Raw genomic sequence first — 6590 nt, forward strand, 5'->3', positions numbered from 1 at the left:
GCATCCTAATGCAAAATCCTTATGAGCAAACTCAACAATGGCAAAATATAACATTACCCATGTTTGGACTGTGTGGAGTAGGATTGTATTTTCTCAATGGACAACCAAGCTAATTCTCAATTACTGAGGGACAATCTTCACTTATTGATATATTTTGCTTTCCACAACCAAATCTCTTAACTTTCCATGAGTGATGTACCAAGTATTTGGATTCTAATAACTAAACTGTACTGTTAAATCTATTCACCTAAATTTGGGTTATTGCTCTATGCCAGTGCATATGACTTTTAAAAACTAACTTTGTATATGTGGATAATCTAAGCACTATACCCAGATGTACAAACACTCTTTCCCCAACCTATGTATTATATAATTTTTTAAATATTAGCTTTAATAAAAATTTTAAAGACGTGCCAGTTTCTTGAGACAATTAATTAGGAAGTCAGAGTTAAGGTTTTGTGACAGGAAGCAAGTTTGATTAATTTGGGGTGCACAGTGCTTTCACGTATGTTGGACGTATATGCAGTATGTTGCCAATGGAAGTGAATGCCACGTGCACTGTATTATCATCATTGAACATGGCAATAAATGCTAGCCTTTTACTTTTATTTCCACCCTTTTAAAATTTTGGGTTAACTATCATTAAACCACAGTTTGGTTGTATTAATAATCAAGAAACAAACCAAATAAGAAAACCTCCTCTGGTAGCGGAAAAGGGAGTACACTAACGAGAGAGGTCACAATTTTCCAACTGTGATCACAGAACTCCAGAGTGTTCAGTTACTGGGCTATACTAAGATGTACACAAACCCTGGTTCACTTTGGTTGTTTTTGTGCTGTTTATCCAAATGAGTTATTTTAATTTTTTTTCATTAAGAAATGAGACAGGACCTGCAGAAAAAACTAGTATGAGATCCAGTAATCAAAGACTATTGTAAAACAGAAACACCAGGATGTAGACTTAAGGTTGCCCATTAAATCTTAACTGGGACATATTCTGACTTCTGGGTGCTTCATTAGGCAATGTTCTTTTAATATATTTTTGGTATGGAATTATGTATGGCTATATTTAAAAATAGAAACTAGAGAAAATTGATAAGTCTCTTCACTATCTGCCTAAACAATTTGGCAAGGAAGTGCAAAAATGGCTAAACATGAAACAAGGTTTCTGTGCTTACTATATCTCCAGATGACTCCTGCTTTATTTAATGTGCCTTAAGAGAATGAACTAAATGACCTCAAGAAGAGCTCTGTGTAAGGTTGAAAGTTTGTCTCGCTCACCAACAGAAGTTGGTCTGATAAAAGATATTACCTCATCCACCTTGTCTCTCTGAACTAAAAGAGAGTAATAAAAAAATGTGGTAAAAAAAGAATATGAAAACAGCATGGTTTAAGTGGCTAAATGATAAAGAACTCCCTCATTTAGATGTTGTCCCTTCAGTTTATAAGTTCTTTGAGACTTGTATAAAAGTTCCTTTCTTTACTCCAAACTGGGATCATACTGTCTTTGGCCCAAGGTTTCTCATAGAATCTCAGGGTTGGAAGGGACCTCAGGAGGTCATCTAGTCCAACCCCCTGCTCAAAGCAGGACCAATCCCCCAACTAAATCATCCCAGCCAGGGCTTTGTCAAGCCTGACCTTAAAAACCTCTAAGGAAGGAGAATCCACCACCTCCCTAGGTAACCCATTCCAGTGCTTCACCACCCTCCTAGTGAAAAAGTTTTTCCTAATATCCAACCTAAACCTCCCCCACTGCAACTTGAGACCATTACTCCTTGTTCTGTCATCTGCCACCACTGAGAACAGCCCAGCACCATCCTCTTTGGAACCCCCTTTCAGGTAGTTGAAAGCAGCTATCAAATCCCCCCCCCCATTCCTCTCTTCTGCAGACTAAACAATCCCAGTTCCCTCAGCTTCTCAACATGTCTTGTGCTCCAGCCCCCTAATCATTTTTGTTGCCCTCTGCTGGACTCTATCCAATTTTTCCACATCTTTCTTGTAGCGTGGGGCCCAAAATTGGACACAGTACTCCAGATGAGGCCTCACCAATGTCGAATAGAGGGGAATGATCACGTCCCTCGATCTGCTGGCAATGCTCCTACTAATACAGCCCAATATGCCATTGGCCTTCTTGGCAACAAGGGCACACTGTTGACTCATATCCAGCTTCTTGTCCACTGTAACCTCTAGGTCCTTTTCTGCAGAACTCTTGCCTAGCCATTCGGTCCCTAGTCTGTAGCAGTGCATGGGATTCTTCCGTCCTAAGTGCAGGACTCTGCACTTGTCCTTGCTGAACCTCATCAGATTTCTTTTGGCCCATATGATGTGCTCAGCAGGAAGAAAAAAGCAGGGAAAGCTCTTCCCAGGTTGCACCCAGCTGACAGTAGAGATGGAAAAGGCACATTAGGTCTTGTCCAGCTTATCTACTTCTTTGAATATGGCCGATACAGGATTGTTCCTTACAGAAAAAAATTCTAATATACTGATGTAATAACTCATGTGGACGATGAAGTCACACCCCCATAAAGAAAAAAAATCACCAAGTTTTTCTCATGTCATTATGTTAGCGGATGAGGTTTACCCCTACTGTCCTAGATGTCAGTCTCCAGAACCAATAGATCTCCCAAGATCCATGCAGATTTCAGAGGATTCCCTAGAGCAGTGGTTCTCAACGAGGGATACACATAAACCGGGGGTATGCAGAGGTCTTCTAGGGGTTAAATCAACTCATCCAGATATTTACCTAGTTTTATAACAGGCTACATAAAAAGCACAAGTGAAGTCAGTACAAACTAAAATTTCACACAATGACTGGTTTATACTGATCTACATACTATATCAGCAGTTCTCAAACTGTGATTTTGCTTTATTGGGGTCACCAGGGCCAGCGTTAGACTAGCTAGGGGCCAGGGCAGAAAGCTGAAGCCCAAAGCCTGAGTTTTTAAGTGAGGTGAAACTTAGGGTATAGAAGGCAAATTAGACTCCTGAAAGGGGTACAAGTAATCTAGAAAGGTTGAGAACCACTGCCATAGAGGTCTTCACATCAGCAGTCTCTCTCCCCAACCCCACCCATGCTTTAGCTTTCCCTGATTGTATCTGTTCCTGGAAACCCCTTTAGAGGTTGCTTATACAATAGGGCATAGGGGGCCTCCATATAGTTGTTAATGCAGCCTCAAGATGCACTAACTTCCCAGATTTACCACTAGGTAGGGAAAACACACCTTTTCTCCCTCAGCCTCTTCCCTAGATCAGCTGCCAGGCCAGCCCTCCCTGGAATGGACTCTGCTGGACCTTCAGAGTCTTCTGTGTGGAAGTAGAGAAAGAACTGACAGGGATTTGTAGGGGATCTTAATGCATGACAGTCTCTGTTAACAAGAGTTAGGCTAGCTGTAACCCTACTAATGCGAGATTTGTAAAAGTGAGGATTGTGTAAGGCGAGTGGAAAAGAACCAGGCTTGGCCCACTGCCCTTACAGACACATCAAAAGTACCATCTAATCTGTGGCCATAAAAACATACTTGAAAACTTTCTGGGTGAAAGTGTGAACACTCGCAGTGCTCCTTCCAAGCATATAAACCAGTTAGGAGTGTGTGGGCTCCCACATACTGAATCCAGCCAAGTCCATAAAAAAATGCATGTAAAACTAAATTATTCACCATGACATCTAAAAAATCAGACCACCTGGTATGCCTAGCCAATTTATAGTCAGTGCCCCTAAAATAACACCCAACATTTAAATACAAAGTCAATGAACATTTTGGCTGTTAAAACCCCTACAACTTCAATGTATACGTAAACTGAAGCCAGAAAAAGTTGTCACTGTTCATGACGTTTTGCTAGAAAAGTAAAACACAAAAAACTACCCTGACAGGACACCTACTTTTTCAAGCTAATATTAGCTGTGTGTATGTTAAAACCAGTAGCCCTTAAGTTCCAAATACCCTTTAATTGAACTAGTTTAGTACCTGAATAGTTTCAAAATTTGTTTTCACTGTTACCAAAAGTTCAAAAAATCTCTAAAGTACAAAAGCAAATTCATATGCTTCAAAATATATATTAAATTTAAAAAAATGCCTTTTATACAGCTTATAAAGTATTTACTTTATGTACTAAGTATAATGTATTGTGCTTTATAACTAAAACTGTATAACAACCCCATCATATTATTCTTATAAAAATGTTAATTTTTGTGTTTAGTTTAAAATTGTTATTGTTATAAAAAACATAATAGTAATATCTTTCATGCCCATTCTAATAAGGCATTGTCATTGCATCCAATTAAAACCTCTAAGGTTAAAGCATCTAACCTAAAATCCATGGTTTAATGCAAATAAAGGTTTACAAATATTTGTTGTACTAGAAGTACAAAAGGGGGGAGTGTGGAAGTAGAGAAAGAACTGACAGGGATTTGTAGGGGATCTTAATGCATGACAGTCTCTGTTAGCAAGAGTTAGGCTAGCTGTAACCCTACTAACACGAGATTTGTAAAAGCGAGAATTGTGGAGTGGAAAAGAACTGTGTAAGAAGTTGTTGCAACCTTGTGTCAATATAAGGAATGTAGACTGGTGTCTAAATAAAAGTAAAAAAAAATAAGATATCAGAATGACCTACGTATAAACAAAATGCAGCTGTTGCTTATTATTGTATGTAACAAAAAGCATAAATGCTTGCTGTTATTGTTTACCTGTAAAGAGACCTGCCTAGGACCAGGGAAACCCTGTGTCCTAGGGCACTCCCTCCCTCTATACAATTGTCAAGAGAATATAAAGTATCTGACTCTGCTGCACCCAACCAAAAAGTAAAAACTAAGTTTTTCTCCAACATCTGACAGCTTGGCGCAACAGAGGACAGTGTCACGGAGAGGAATGAGACCAACTCATGAACCCTGGGAAGAAATATCTTCCCTTTCCTACTAAGCATTTGCATTTAAAAATAAAGTCACCACTTTAAAGCACCATCAGGAGAATCACCAGATCAGACACCTTTTCCATAGACCTCTCCCCTGGCCCTTTCTCTCTCTCTCTCTCCCCCCAATTCCAGCTCTCTGTATAGGGCACCAATTGGCAGAATGGTCCCAGAATCCCACACTCCCTTCCCAAATGGGCCACAGATCTAGCCCTACTCCAATTCACCTGTCTGATGTGGGACACTACACCTCTACCCTGCTGTAATGCAGTCGTGGGGAGCCAAAAATCCTTACCACATTATAGCTGAAACCGTTATATCATGGTAGGGACAGCAGGGCTCCGGCAGTGATTTAAAGAGCGCCGGGCTCCAGCTGCTGCAAGGAGCCCCAGGCCCTTTAAATCACCAGCAAGCCCAACTGCCACAACCCTGGGATAGTGGCAGTGGGGCTCCAGCAGTGATTTAAAGGGCCCTGGGCTCCCCACAGCAGCCAGAGCCCCAGGCCCTTTAAATTGCCAGTGAGCCCCGCTGCCACAGCCCCAGGGTAGCAGCTGCAGGGCTCCCTGCAGCAACTGGAGCCCAGGACCCTTTAAAGCACTGCCTGAGCCCTGCTGCTACCGCGCTATACACAAACCTGTGTTATATCAGGTCGTATTATAGTGGGGTAGAGGTGTATTTCTCATTTTACCTTCCACAGAGGTCCAAGTCCCAACCTGACCTTCCCCCCTTTCATGTATGCAGTGCAGCTGTAGCTGTGTCCATCCCAATATATTAGAGACAAGGTAGAGCAGGTAATATCTTTTATTGGACCCACTTTTGTTGGTAAGAAACACAAGCTTTCGAGCCACCCAGAATTCTACTTTTCACAGACCGGAAGGAAAGCTTTGTATAAGCTTCAAGGCTTGTCTTTTTCGCCAACAGAAGTTGGTCTTCAGGTCCGGGAAAGCCACTCCCCTCCCCTTCATGGCAGAGATCCCAGCAGTTTTCATTTTGACCTCCACATGTGGCTGAGTCCATCTTAATTCCTGGCCTTTGCTAAAGAAACAAAACTAGCACACGAATTTCAGCAGCTTGCAAACACAGGGCAGCTGTGCCAATGACAGCAAGGGTGTAAGTACTAGCGATGGGCAGGAACAAGCAGGTTTGAGGTGAGATAAAAACGCCTGCCCCTGCTAGCAGCTTGGCACCAGTGCAGCTGCCATGTTACTGGAAGGCAGGCACCAGCTTTGCTAGGCCTGTAAGGCGAAGAATCCCATCTGCCCCAGCCCTCCTCCACACAGCGGCTCTACCCCTTAACTTCCTTCACCCGCTGCAAGACCCTCCCAGTCCCTCGCCACCTCCCCACTCGGGCCTGCTTCTCGCACCCTGCTCCGGCCTGGACTGCGGGCGGGCGGGCGAGCGACACAGGGGCCGCGGAGCAGCTCGCTCGCCGCGCCCCTGCCCGCGTGCGCGGCGCTGGTTAACGGGGGCGGGGGGGAAGCTCCGCTCGCAGCCCCAAGCGGCTCAGTCGCTGCCCGGGGGCGGAAGGAAACTCCTGAGCGGTGGCGGCGGCGCCAGCGGCTCGCCCGGGCAGGCCCGCACCTCCCCCCGCATCCGGCCTGGCGCGCACGCGGCAGCTTCCGGCGCCTCACGAGCGAGCGTGCGCGGGGGGGGGGGGGGCAGAGCCGGTCTGATTGGCCGGGAGC

Source organism: Mauremys reevesii, linkage group 1 (assembly GCF_016161935.1).
Source record: "Mauremys reevesii isolate NIE-2019 linkage group 1, ASM1616193v1, whole genome shotgun sequence".
In the NCBI taxonomy this organism is placed as follows: Eukaryota; Metazoa; Chordata; order Testudines; family Geoemydidae; genus Mauremys; species Mauremys reevesii.